This window comes from Megascapheus bottae, chromosome 34 (genome assembly GCF_031878675.1).
Source record: "Megascapheus bottae isolate mThoBot1 chromosome 34, mThoBot2.hap1, whole genome shotgun sequence".
Classification (NCBI taxonomy): domain Eukaryota; kingdom Metazoa; phylum Chordata; class Mammalia; order Rodentia; family Geomyidae; genus Megascapheus; species Megascapheus bottae.
The window spans coordinates 7,643,645-7,658,246 of NC_143542.1; the positions used below are offsets into that span (position 1 = coordinate 7,643,645).

The 14,602-nt window shown below is 48.8% G+C and overlaps 1 protein-coding gene across 4 annotated transcripts in view; it reads right to left on the reverse strand.

The window, feature by feature from the left end:
- Tpst1 (tyrosylprotein sulfotransferase 1) overlaps window positions 1–14,602 on the reverse strand; it is a 65,667-nt gene that overhangs the window by 37,915 nt on the left and 13,150 nt on the right. For 3 of the 4 annotated variants that reach the window (XM_090324166.1, XM_090324168.1, XM_090324165.1), the window contains one exon: window positions 12,459–12,517. The gene's annotated coding sequence lies outside the window, so the exon portion shown is untranslated. Of the gene's footprint in view, window positions 1–6,373; window positions 6,553–12,458; window positions 12,518–14,602 lie in introns of those variants that run through there. The other variant, XM_090324167.1, reaches the window with a different exon arrangement.

Consider the following 14,602-nt stretch of genomic DNA (forward strand, 5'->3'; position numbering starts at 1 on the left):
GTCTTCTGAAGTCAGTCTGTAGATGGTTTCTCCATTTATAAGCAGGAAAAAAACAACAACAACAAAAACAATGTATCCTGTTTGAACTTACCAATGTTTGCCCCGAAGTTAACTTTAGGTAACAACTTTGCATTCAGCAGAAACTTAAAATCTAATCCAGGCAACCATGGCTTAGTGACAGACTGCTTATCTAACATTCATGAAGCCCTGGGCTCCTTTCCTTGGTTACCACATAAACAGAAAAACCCAGAAGTGGTACTGTGGCTCAAGTGGTAGAGCTCTAGCCTTGAGAAAGCTCAAGGACGGTGCCCTGGCCCTGAGTTCAAGCCTCAGGACCAGTAAAAGAAAGAAAAAGGTGAAATTAAAATGCAAATTACCAAGTTCTAACATTCTCAAACCTATAAGCAAGAGTATTGTTGACTAAACTATTCCTCTTCTAGAGTCTACAAACTCATGGCGTTTTTTTGTTGTTGGTATTTTTTTGCCACTCCTGGGGCTTGAACTCAGGGCCTGAGCACTGTCCTTAGGCCTTTTCAAGGCTAGCACTCTGCCACTTGAACCACAGCACCATTTCCAGCCTTTTCTATGTATGTGCATGCTAGGCAAGCACTCTACTACTAGGCCAAACTCCCAGCTCTGGGTTTTACTTTTTGTTGGTAGTGTTACCAGTCTTGAGGCTTGAACACAGGGCCTTGGTGCTATCCTTGAGCGCTTCTGCTCAAGGCTAGTACTCAACAGTGAGCCACAATACCACCTCCAGTTTTCCAGTAGTTAAGAGTCTCACAGGCTATAAACCAAAATATTCAGATCTCAGCCTCCTGAGTAACTAGGATTACATAAGTGTGAGCCACAAGTGCCTAGAAAATTCATTACTTTTTTTTGGTCAGTCGTGGGACTTGAACTCTGGGCCTGGGCTCTGTTCTTGAGCTCTTCAGCTCAAGGCTGTGCTCTACCACTTCTGGTTTTCTGGTGGTTAATTAGAGATAAGAGTCTCATGGACTTTCATGCCCAGGCTGGCTTTAAACTGCAATCCTCAGATCTCAGCCTCTGGAATAGCTAGGATTACAGGTGTTGAGCCACTAGCATCCAGCTGAACTCATTACTTTTTTAAAAAAAATAGGTTGTGAATCTGTTTTAAGTATCCACATAGCAGGGAAAACAAGAAAAGCAAATTTTATTAAATTATGTATTCTCATTCAGCAACTCAGTATTATACCTTTCCTATCAACTTCATAAATTTTAGGATGAAAATCAGAAGAGGAAAATGAGACAGGAATATGGCAATGAAATGACATAATGGAAGGTTTGTATGTCAGTCAGAAGACCTGAGCTCTAGGCTCAGTTAAGTCACTGAGCAATAGCTGACCACCCAAAAAACAAATGGCAATAACCAAACTCCTTCATTCTCCCAAAAGGGAGAGAAACCAGGAGATTGCAAAGGAAAAGAACACTATGAGTCTCTCAGTGCTGTAGGACAATCAACTCAGGTACTTGCCACGGGGCCTCTCTGGAGGGCCAGTCCCTGGTCACCTCAGGCCCCGGCCCCTCCTCCTTTCAGCCATCTCCTCAGTGGCATTCCCACCTATCAACATTCCCTTTTCCCAACCTCAAACTGCTCGGTAAAAGCATGGTAGTTTATACACTAAAGACCAACAGTTGTTCTGTGATTAGTTTACTCCAATAGATTATAAATTCCTTTAGGGCACAAGTTAAAGCTCATTTATTATCTAGCATACAGTGGATATATGAACACTGGATAAAACACAAAGCCTGGAATAAGCAACAAGTGAAACTTCATTTCCTAAATCCCTTAAAATACCTATAAAATCATCTGAAACAAATGATTACCAAAACCAAGTCAAGGAACTACAAGTAAAACAGAAACAAAGTAATTTGAAAGTAATGAAATATTTTGCAATTTCAATCACCTTCCCAACGTAATATTTTTGAATGAACATTAAAATGATTACAAAACCTATAGCAGGACTCTAGTGGGGGAAGGGGAGAGAATCTCACAGGCAAATAAAATATTAGTTTTAGTTCTACTTGATTTCTGATTCTGGTTTGGGGTTATGGGTTTGTCTCTTATGAGTACTAAGGGCCTCATGTACCCACTTGGCTTTTTCACTTATAGCAGGCATCTGCCATGGTGCTCAGATACCATGCATTTTGTAACATGAAGAGTAAGCTGAACATCAGTAGTTCATGCCTGTAAACCTAGCTACTGAAGAGATTGAGATCTGATTGTGAGACTTTTTTTTTTTTTTTTTTTTTTTTGTGGGTCATGGGACTTGGACTCTGGCCCTGGGCACTGTCCTTGAGCTCTTTAGCTCAAGGTTGTTACTGCCCTACCCCTAGTCACTGCACCTGGCTCTGTGAGACTTTTATCTCCAACTAACCACCAAAAAGAACTAGAAGGGGAGATGTAGTTCAAGTGGTAGAACAACAGCCTTGAGTAAAAAAAAGCTAAACAACAGCACAAGGCCCTCAGTTCCAGACCCGTACTGACGCCAAACAAAAGTCAACTATGTACAGAAAATTATTATGTCTCAGGCGGGGAGTATGACCTAGTGGTAGAGTGCTTGTCTAGCATACACAAAGCCCTGAGTTCAAATCCTCATACTGCATACACAGAAAATGCCAGAAGTAATGCTGTGGCTCAAGTGGTAGACCCTGAATTCAAGCCCCAGGACTAGCAAAAGAAAATTAGTATGTCTCAAAAGCAAACATTGCAAAACAATAACAAAAACATCATTTAAACTTCTGAGCCTGGTGCAGTGGCTCATGCCCCTAATCCTAGCTACTCTGGAGGCTGAGATCTGAGGATCTTGGTTCAAAGGCAGCCCAGGCACTAAAGAAAATGAGATCCTTATCTCCAATTAATCACTAGAAAATGGGAAGTGGGGCTGTAGCTCAAGGAATAGAGTGGTAGCCTTGACCTGAAGAGCTCAGAGACAATGCCCAGGCCCAGAGTTCAAGTCCCATGACCAACAAAAAAAGAAAAAGAAAACTTCTGGTGCTTTATTCCCTTATGCACATTCCTATATTCAGCCTGCCTTAACTACAGGCTGCCCTTTCTCTGTACGGATGAGTCTCATATATACCTTCTGCCAGCACATTTCTCCTATACCTCCAATCTGGCCATGCCACCTAGCCAAGGAAGAACTCTAACTGGATGTCCCACAAGCATGTGAAATTTAACAAACACTAAGTTGTCCCATTAAATCCCTCCTACTCTTCTACCAACAAGCCCCCTTCCCTCACAGTGCCATTAAAACCTCAAAGACCTCATGCAGCTTCCCCCTTAGCCTCAGCCTCTTCACTGAACACTTGCAAAGTTCTAGAGTTGGACTTATCCTCTTCCTCTCTCTTTCCCTGCTAGCCTGGCTTTACTCCTTCCCTCATTCTTTCTCACAAGAACAACTTCACAGCCTCCTGACTGACCTTCCTGATTTGAGCTCTGACCTTCATTTGGTGGATTCATTGTCTCAAGTATTATCTATAGGTCACTAAGGTAAGTGAGCACATTCCATGGGAGAATACAGACATCCAGGCATTTGCTGGCAATGAGGGTGATGTTACATAGATAAAGCCAAAATCTAGAGGCGTAGCAAGATACAAAGGCAGATATGTCAAGCCCTTCTAAGGTTGAAATCTTGCAAAGGTACCTCACTACACCAGGCTAAAATGATGAAACAGGCCACACAAGATCCTTCATGGGCTGCATCTGTGTGCCCTTCCAGTCTCCTGTCTCATCAAGCCCTTTTCCCAGCCTCCCCAAATCACCTTTTTTCCCAAGTGTACTAAGTTATCATATTACCTTTATGATTCTCCCTTCTGCCAATGCCACAATCCTCTACCTTTTTCCATCTAGATTCAGCTCTTCAGAGCCCCTGTGTCTAGTAATTTCTGTTCAGTAGGCACTGAATGAGCTAAGACATAGCCTCTTTCCTTCCTCCTTACCTGCACTAACATTGCACGGATTTGTGATGTTATCTCCACATTAGTCTTTTTTTTTTTTTTTTTTGCCAGTCCTGGGACTTGAACTCAGGCCTGAGCACTGGTCCTTGGGCTTTCCTTTTTAAGGAAAACAAGTGTCAGGATCACACTGCATTAGGGAATGGGATGATCCTAGCAGCGGGGTGGAGGGGAACTGGTGCTGACTCTTCAGGAAACATGTAACCAAGGACTGAGCCAACCTTTTGTCACTGAGAACAGGAAAAGATCTGTGACAACAACAGGACACATGGCAGATACAGAGTAAGGAGCCAAAAAGATAATTCCAGGGTCCTAAAGACGAATGCTTGCATATGTGCTTGAGGGGTGGTAGGTAGGCTGAAGGGAAGAAACAGAACAGCACTGTGTGAGTAAAAAGTATCCATATCAGGTTATCCAGTGGAGAAATGAAAATGAGGACTTGGAGTTCAAGGGACAAGGGGCTGTCTACATCGTTGAAACCATATAAACCCAGGTAATATCTAAAGCTATGAAACCGAAGTGGCGCTGTGACTCAAGTGGTAGAGCACTAGCTTTGAGCTGAAGAGCTCAGGGACAGTGTCCAGACACAGAGTTTAAGCCCCATGATTGACAAAAAAAAAGAAAAAAGAAAAAAAAAGACAGCTTCTAAATGGGGCCAGGAGTGTAGCCTAGTAGCGATGTGGTTCAAGTGACAGATTGCCAGCCTTGAGCAAAAAGTATCCACGGACAGTGCCCAGGCCCTGAATTCAAGACCAAGGACTGGCCAAAAAAAGAGGCCAAGAGTGTGTCCTAGTGGTAGAGTGCTCACCTAGCATGCCTGGAGCCCTGGGTTTGATTCCTTGGTACCAAATACACATAAAACGTGCCACTGTATTTCAAGTGGCAGAACACTAGCCTTGAGCAAAAAGTGACCAAGGATTGTCCTATACCCTGAGTTCATGTTCAAGCTCCAAGTCTGGCAAAAAAAAAAAAGGAAAGAAAAAGACCAAAAAAGCTGTAAAGTTAGAGGGCAAAATGAAATACTAAGGAACACAAGTTAGTCTGAGAAGAAAATCATAAAGGAAGCATCAGGATAGTTTTTCTTTGGGATGGTGAAACCCCAAGTATGCGTGCATTCTGAAAATATCAGAAGCCCTCTTCATCTGAGATAAAAAGAACGATGGTCAAAAATCAGACAAGTAAAGGCTCAGACAAAAATAATAGGTCCTCAAGAGTTCAGGGCTGGTACCCACTAATTTCTTCTGAGGCAGGAAGTAAAATAAGCAGTAAAAAGAAGGCAAGAGTCTGAGGTGAGAGCAATAGAAGTAACAACACAGACTTTAGTTCAGGAAAAGAAGTTGGGTAAGTCAAAGCACCTCCAATTAGTGCAAGGAAGGCTGGAATCCCGGTCAGGAGAACCCAGAGAACAGCTCAGTTCCATCGTTTTATCAAGCCTGTCCTGGGAGTCGGGCAGCAGAAACAGCACATCACCCCAGGCTTGACACCAGCAAGGTAAATGTGGGAAGAAAGTACAAAACCCAGAACAATGAGTTTATGCGTTTAAAGGTTAAAATTAATTCTAGTCTTAAAAAAAAAATTGACTCATCAGCCTCTGAGAGCCAGAAGAATGAGGGGCAGGTGGGTAACCCTTTTGCCAGTTTTCCTCCTAGCAGCAGACTCCAGAAATCCAAAGCTGTGTCTTGCAGGGGCTCTTGGATAATAAACGTCTACTGGAGACACAGTGCCACACTCCTCTCACAGTGGGAGGTTTGTGTATAATTTGACCACCCTGCCTTTCACAGGACACAAAAGGAAAGCAGAACTGAGTTCCTGTGACTTTAATCCCGGTTCCTGGGTGAGCACCACCATCCCTCGTGCCGCTGGACACAGGCCTCGCCTCATCCCTGTGACAGCACCCTCTACCCCCCCCACACACACAGCACACAGCACGATCCTGGGGCTGGACCCTGGGGGGCCCGGGGGGACCCGCGGCGGTGCCCGGGACGGGTCTGCAGGTCTAGGCGCACACAAGAGGAGTCCCCCGACGTGAGGAGAGCCAGCTGGGGGCAAAGCCGGGCCCAGCCGTAGCCCGGGGGGCACGAGGGAGACGTCCCGGGCCGGCGTGCGCAGGGGGCCGGCGAGCGAGGGTGAGGCCCAAGTCGGCGTCCCCGGGACCGGGGTCCCCTCCTCCCGAGGGCTGCGGGCAGCCGTGGACCCCAGCGCCCAGAGTAGAAGGGGACACGAGAGAGGGGAGCTCGGCCCGGCGGGCCACGGCCTGGGACGCTGCGCCCGGGGCGAGGGGAACGAGGGGCGGCCGACGCCGAGGGCCGGCAGCCCGGACCGGGGGTCCAAGAGCGCGGGGACGGGGCGGCCCAGCCCGGACCGCGGACGGCGAGCGCCGCCGCCAGCCTCTTACCTGGGACGAGGGAGGGCCAGCTGGGCCGCCGTGCCCGCATCCTGGGCTCGGCCGCCTCCCCACCCTCTAGGAGAGGACCGTGGCGCCCGCTCCGGGGCCTGCCCTCGCCGCCCAGACCGGCCTGACCCCGCCGAGGAGCGGAGATGCGCGGGGGCCGCTCGCACCGCGGCCGCCTCAGCAGCGACTCCCGCGGTCGCCGCCTCGCCGCCGGCCGCCAGGCCCCGCCCCCGCGGACGGTCGGGACCTCCTGGGTAACGCCATTGGCTACGGCGAGCTTGGGGGATGTGTCAGCCTCTCTGATTGGTGGATCCCGGCCGGCTCCTCCACGCGGGGGGCGGAGCTTGGGGCTGCCCGCTCAGTTGTGCGCCGAGGGCGGGGGTCTGACGTCGCCGCCGCCGCCGCCGCCGCCCGCCGCCCCCTCCGCCGCCCGCCGCCGCCGTCGCCCCCGCCGCACGCGCGCTCCCGGCCGCCACCTGCAGGGAGGGCGGTTGCGGGGACCACCGCGCGCGGGTCCACTCGGACGGGGCGGTCCTCGGGGGAGGCCGGCGTCTCGGGAGCCGGGGTCGGCGCCCCCTCCGCCGGCGCCCCGCCTCACCCACCGCCCTCACCGGGCAGAGGCGAGCACCGTGGGTGCGTGCCAGCCAGGGTCACCGCCCTGCGGTTCACCTGTGCTTACCGGACCCTCCACCCGGGGGAGGGGGGGGCCAACCGGTGACCCCAGACCTGGAAAGAAGAGAGGCGGAAACGCCCCCACCTCCCAGGCAGATGGCACGGAGGGAGCGCGGGGAGCGCCGGGCGCGGGGAGGTCACCGCCTCCTGACGCCGCGCCGCCCCACGTCCGGGGACCCGGGATGACCACGGCAGGTGGCCCACACAGGCGGCCCGTGGTGCTGGGGCTCAGGTGGAGGAGCGGAAAGCTCAAGGGCAGCGCCCAGGCCCCGAGTTCAAGCCCCACGGATGTTCACAGAAGCATCCGTAAAGCCAAAAACGCAGAAGCAGCACCCACCGCCACACCGGGCATTCCTTCCTTCCTCCTTTTATGCGTGTGTGCACTTGTGCCTGTGCGCCAGCCCTGGGGCTTGAACTCGGGGTCTGGCCTGGATGCTGCCCCTGAGCCTTTCCTTTTCTTCCCCTCAAAGCCAGCGCTCAACCATTTGAACCACAGCTCCATTCTGGGGGTAAAATCTCATACATTCCTGCCCAGGCTGGCTTAGAATCCTCAGCTCTCAGGCTCCTGAATTCCTAGGATTACAGATGTGTGCTATAAGCCCTCTCAACCCCCACTTCCCAGACAGTGGGGTTTGTTCTCCTGGCTCGCTAGGCTCCACCACTGAGCCATGGCTCTAGCCCACCCTTTTTTTTTTGCCAGTCCTGGGATTTGAACTCAGGGCCTGAGCACTGTCCCTGAGATTTCTCAAGGCTAGTGTTCTACCAGCTGAGCCACAGCACCATTTCCAGCTCTTGCTGTGTAAGTGGTACTGAGGAATCCACACCAGGGCTTTGGGCATGCTGGGCAAACTCCCAGTCCCTCTCTCTATCTAGCTCCTTTTGTTCCAGTCCTGGGGTTTGAACTCAGGACCTGAATGATTATCCACTCAAGGTAGACCACTTGAGCCACATCTCCATTTCTAGCTTTTTGTTGGTTAACTGGAGATAATCACACAGACTTTTCTTCCTGAGATGGCTTCCAAATGCAGTCCTCAGATCTTAGCCTCCTGGGTAGCTAATGAGGAATAGGTCTTTGACCCAAGTTAGACACTTCAGGATAGAAAGCAACTGGACAATGGCACATATGGCAGAAAACAAAGGAAGAACATAAACCACCTTTTTTTTTTGCCAGTCCTAGGGCTTGAACTCGGGGACTGGGCACTATTCTTGGACACTTTTGCTCAAAGCTAGTGCTCAGCACCCTTTCCAGTTTTTTCTGAGTATGTGGTACCAAGAAATCGAACCTAGGGCTTCATGCATGCTAGGTGGGCACTCTACCACTATGCTACACTCCTGGCCCCAGAGAAGCTTTTGGCAACAAGAGGGAGGGGACTATGGACTTTCCCCCTTTGTGGGATGACAGGAGATCCTCTCCCCAACTGAGGAGACTTCTAATTCTTCTATTTTCTTTTATGGTTTTCCTTTCACCTTCAAATAAACTTACTCTGTTTGCCTTAAATACTTAAATATTTGCCTTAAATGCTTTTTTATTCTTTAAAGAGCAAAGAAAAGGACCCAAGAGACTTCTAACCCTTATCATTAGGCTCACAGATGTGAACTACTGGGACCCAACACACTGGTTGTCTTTGAGATGAGGTCTTGCTTCCTGCTTAGACCTGTGCCTGCATCTCAGTCCTCCTATTTTATGTTTCCTGTTGTAACTAGGAAAACAGATGTGTGCTAGTCACTGCACCAAACTCTGGATCCAAGAATCTTGGAAACTTTTCTACTCAAACTGGCTTCAATCCAAAATCCACCTGATTTTTAGCCTCACAGGTAGCTGGGATTTAGACATAAGACACCAATGCCAGGCTGGAATGTGAATTATGTCTTCATAAAGCTGTAATTTAAAAAAAAAACTGAGATGCAGGACTAGGAGTTTGGCCTAGTGGTAGAGTGCTTGCCTAGCATGCACGAAGACCCGGATTCAATTCCCCAGTACCACATACATAGAAAAAAGCTGGAAGTGGTGCTGAGGCTCAAGTGGTAGAGCTCTAGCTTTGAGAAAGGCCAAGGACAGTGCTCAGGCCCTGAGCTCAAGCCCTGGAGTGGCAAACAAAAACTGAGATGCTGGGAATGTGGCTTAGTGGTAGCGTGCTTGCCTAGCATGCATGAAGCCCTAGATTCAATTCCTCCGTACTACATAAACAGGAAAAGCCAGAAGTGGCACTGTGTCTCAAGTGGCAGAGTGCTAACTTTGAGAAAAGAAGCTCAGAGACAGCACTCAGGCCCCTGAGTTCTAGCCCCAGTACTGGGGGGGGGGGGGGAGGAGAGATTGAAAGCAATAATATACCTTAAAGGACTCTATAATATTCCCTGAAATGAAGGCCTTAGTAGCTATAACATTTTTCATAGCTTAGTTAATTTAATTTAGTTAGCATAATCTTGTAAGTAATTTGACTTGAGGACATTTAAAGCCAAAATATTTTCCTTTGGAAAAGGTAAATCAAATGAACATGAACAAAATTATCTCATTTGACCCAAGCTGCATGGAGGCAACAGAAATAGACCACTGAAATTACCAAGATTATCCAAAGAAAATGAGTAGCCAAGAAAATCAGTGAGGTCAGCAGGCAGAGGAGAGGGGCAGAACAAGGAGAAGGCACCCAAGGAGGTGATTACAAATGGAAGGAGGACAATCCCCAAGGTCATTTAACAATCAAGAGTCACATCCTACTTCAAGGGCCACATTCCAGATTTCTTCAGGAAAGAGCTCACTATGATCTGGACAGGACAAGCCATAGTCCCAGGACCAGCACACAGGCCCAAATAGTCTCCATGCATGCGACAGAGAAGCAGAAAAAAATCACACAGCCCAGAAATTCCTTCCTCTACCAATAGTACCAGAAGCAAAAACTGAGCTGGAGAGGCCACTGACGCTTGTTAAACTATAAAAACAGATTCCAGCCAGGCGCAATGATTCACGCCTGTAATTCTAGCTACTCAGGAGGCTGAGATCTGAGGATCACAGTTCAAAGCCAGCCCAGGCCCTAAAGACCAATTAACCACTATCTCCAATTAACCACTAGAAAACCAGAAGTGGCCCTGTGGCTCCATAGGTAGAGTGGTAGCCTTGAGCTGAAAAGCTCGGGGACAGCACCCAGGCCAGGAGTTGAAGCTCCACAAACGACAAAAAAAAAAAAAAAAAAAAGAGCAGATTTCAGATGTGGGACTCCAGCAAGAATATAAGGCTCACTGCAGTGCAACCAGTCACATGGCAAGATGTCTCATTGAGCAAGACAATTTCAGGTGATCCAAGTGGCACACAGTGCCCACAGCTGGCCTGGCTCGGCCGATCTGAAGCAAAGCTCAAGGTCACCTGGCAATAAGCAAAACACTTCTTGTTTTCCAACCTCCCCCAACATAGTATACACACCAATAGGGAAAGAAGATTCCAAAATATTCTCAAATGGAAAGCACAAAGATGCTGTGTGCGGTGGCTCACGCCTGTAATACTAGCTACTCTGGAGGCTGAGATCTGAGGACTGCTGTTCAAAGCCAGCCTGGGCACTAAAGACCTTGAGACTCTTATCTCCAATTAACCACTAGAAAACCAGAATTGGTACTGTGGGTAGCCTTGAGCTGAAGAGCTCAGGGACAGCCTAGACTGATAAGCAAAAAAAAAAAAAAAAAAAAAAGCAAGCAAGCAAGCAAACACAAGGACAGCATATATACTGTAGCCATTTGTATCATTAACAAGTACACACAGATGTGTGCACACATAGCTTGTAAATTTCCCATGGAAGGGTGCATTGCAAACCAAGAAGGAAACTGAAAGACTTGGGTAGAGTTATTTCTCACATTTCCACTTTGGTATCTTTAGAAAATTTTGTGTTTTCTCTTTGGCTGTACTGAGGTTTAAACTAAGGGCCTCACACTTGTTAAGCAGACACTTTCTCACTTGACCCACACACTTTCGCTTTAATTTTTGGAGGTTTTACACTTTCTTTTTGCCAGTCCTGAGGCTTGAACTCAGGGCTTGAGCACTGTCCTTGGGCTTTTTCAAGGCCAGAGCTCTACCACTTGAGCCACAGTACCACTTCCGGCTTTTTCCTATATATGTGGTAGTAAGGAATCAAACCCAAGTCTTTGTACATGCTAGGCAAGCACTTTACCACTAGGCCAAACTCAAACTCCTAGCATCACACTCATAAATTTGTCTTAGAAAATGTACTATTTAGGCTAGCATGGTGGCTCATGCCATAATCCTAACCCTAGCTCTCAGGAGGCTGAGATCTGAGGATCGTGGTTCAAAGCCAGCCCAGGAACTAAAGTCCAAGAGATTCTTTGTTTTTTTTGTTTTTTGTTTGTTTTTTTGTCAGTCCTGGGCTTGAGCTCAGGGCATGGCCTGAGCACTGTCCTTGGACTTTCTCAAGGTTAGAGCTCTACCACTTGAGCCTCAGCACCAATTCCGGCTTTTTCTAGATATGTGGTACCAAGGAATCAAACCTGGGCCTTCGTGCATGCTAGGCAAGCACTCTACCACTAGGCCAAACTACTGGCCCCTAAAGTCCAGGAGATTCTTATTCTCCTCTTGGGAACTGGTGAGGGCAAGGATTTCTCACACTCTAAGAAACAGCACCTCTTAGAAAAAGAGACTATGAACACAGGAAGAATGCGGTGTCACTTGGAGAAGAGCTGACAGCCAAAGCCCGGCCCTGCCTGTTGGAAATGGGGTGGCACTGCTCTGCCTTGGAGCAGGCAGCTCATCTCCCTCCTGAGATTGCCATGCCAGTCTAGCACAGCTAGAGGACAGTGACACAGAGGACAGGTAGGAAGCTGAGAAATGGAAAACAGAGGCCATGGACTTCCAATCCCAGCCTGAGGGACCTGGCCATGAAGAGGATGGGGGGGGGGGGCTGAGGCTTAGAAACAGAACCATCACCTGCTTAGAACGGCAGAACAGATGTCCCCATAGCTACAGGTATGGCTATGGGGCCTGTGAGAAGAAAGGGATGTCTTACAGATAAGGACAGAAATCATGACAAATAAGATGTCTGTCCAGTCTTCATCCTCACTGACACCGGCGGGATGGGTGGGGATAGGTGCATGAGGTGGAGAGATGATGGATGGATACAGAGCCAAGTCTGCAGCTGTCATTAAGTCCCCAGGGAAAGTGGAGAAGGCAATGGCGGGCACTTGACATTCACAATGGAGGGCTACCAGGAAGAACAGTGGACTCAGGGAACCCAGCCAAGATCCTTGCTGGGTAAATACAGGTTAAACTTTTCTGGAGGGAGCCAATATGAGGACTGAACTCAAAACCCTTGCACTTGCTAAGCTGGTGATAGACCACTTGAGCCATGCTTCTCACCCTTGGGTTAAATTTTCACTCAGCCCAAAGCTCTGGCTACTTGGAACAAGAGAAAACACTTACCTGCAAACAGCATCAGGAGGCACCTCACAATTCTCCTGAAGCTTCTGGGCTGGACAGGTCTGTGGAGGAGAGAAACGTAAAATGAGCACCCTTCTCCCCCCCACTCCTAGAGGCCAGCATCCCAGCCAGGTCAAGCCCCTCAGCCACATCATCACTTTCAAATGAAAATCCAGCCCAGCCTGTGAACAGAGATTTTCCAAATGGCTGCAGAATCTCTGCACCTTCCAAAAATACCTCTGTGTGCAACTCTTGCCAGGGAGGGAGGGCCCCATGCCCAGGCTGGGGGGAAACCAATTGGACTTCCTGAGCCAGGGGGTGGGACAGCTATGACGTGCTCTGCAAACCCAAGAAAGGAAATGCCCACTGCTCCCGGGATGATCCCTGCTGGGCAGCTACTAGATCAGGGTGCAAAGCATCCTGGTTGTACTTCTGATGGAACACATGATAAAATGTCCAGAACTGATTTCTAAATGTAGCTAGACATGTCAACTACTCAATCAGCTTCTCAATGGGTTTAAGAAGCAGACTCTCAGGACAAAGCACTCCCCTCTGGGGAGCAGACACATGCAGCACAAAGGGACCTTCAACAAGGCCAGCTGAAGGCTGAAATCCAGTGACTCACACATGTAATCCTACCTACTGAGAAGGCTAGAATCTGAAGTTCCCAGTTGAAAGCCAGACCAGGAAGGAATAGACTGTGAGACTTATTGTCAGTGAACTACCAAAAGCTAGAAGTGGAGCTGTGGCTCAAGTGGTAGAGGGCCAGAGCAAAAAAGCTAAGGGACAGCGGCCAAGCCCTCAGTTCTAGCCCTAGTACCAGTACATGTGCATGTGTGTGTGTGCATGCCACAAATACACACACACATGCACACATGCACACACACACACACACACACACACACACACACACACACACACGTTGGGCTACACAATGGAATCTTGGCTTAAAAAACAAAAAAAAGCAAGAAGAAAGAAACAGCAAATATTGGACTCTTTCTCACTCCTCCCCAAAAGAATCACAATATCAATTTCCTTTTTGTGAAGAAAATTTGTGTAAGGTGTCTGACTCTCAATGGGAGGGAAAGAATAACTTGGAGACTTTCACTATGTAGCACCAACAACCTACTGTCTTCTAGTCTTTTCTGGCTTATCTAGCTACCTTGCCACAAGTTAGCCACCCAGACAACATCCTTCTTCCCCTTTCCCCACTAAGCAAGCTTCAGTTCGAGAGACTATTTCCAACTAACTGCAGATAGCTAGAAACACAGATATGGCTCACGTGGTATAATGCCAACCTAGGTGAAAAAAAAAATCCAACCAATGCCTGACCAGGCTGGCTTCAAGCCTCAAACCTCCCATTTCAGCTTTTTGAGTAGTTACGTGTCCCTAGTTTCTTTCCATCTGATTTTTGGAATGAGCGGCTGGACCTGGTAAACTGGGTGGGACTCCCCATTCAACACCCCACTGCAGCCCAGGACTCAGGTAATGGTCACCCCACCAATTCCGGTGCCTGTGGATGGCTCAAAGTCCTGATGTAGGCAGGGTCGTGTGTAGCCCATGCCGGATTCGGATGTTGTTAGCCTTGTAAATGGACCATCCTTCATGATTTGCTTTAGGCACGGCCTGCCAGGCCTCATCACTGTAAAGTTATCATGATCCCTTTGCAATGTCTAAGTGATCTGCCTGCTAATGATTCCTACCAGGCACTGTTACCCTAGCCAGCCATTCAAGGAAAGAGGGGTTGGCTATCACCACGCTGGAAGCTGGGCAGGAAGCAAAAGCACTGGGGCAAAAGCCTGGGCAGAGAGCAGGCTGCATGCAATGCTCCATTCACTGAGGGGTGGGTCACAGGCACCCCAAGCTCCTTTAGCCCACCAGCACCTCTAGAGTGGCCCAGGGAGGCCAGTGTTGGCCAGAATTGCGTTCTGGAAGCAAGAGGCAAGAGACCATCCTGTGCCTGCTCCTCTGGTGGTTCCTGGGGATTCCAGGGAGGAAATCTGCTGAGGCAATGCAGCGATTTCCAGAATATTCCCAGGGCTAGTAGCTCTGCAGCGCTTGGCCTGCTCTAAGACTCCTCCCCGCATCCTGCCTGTTTGCTCTGCTCTGCAAATATTTGCTGTGCAGTTATCCTCACCCCTGGGCTG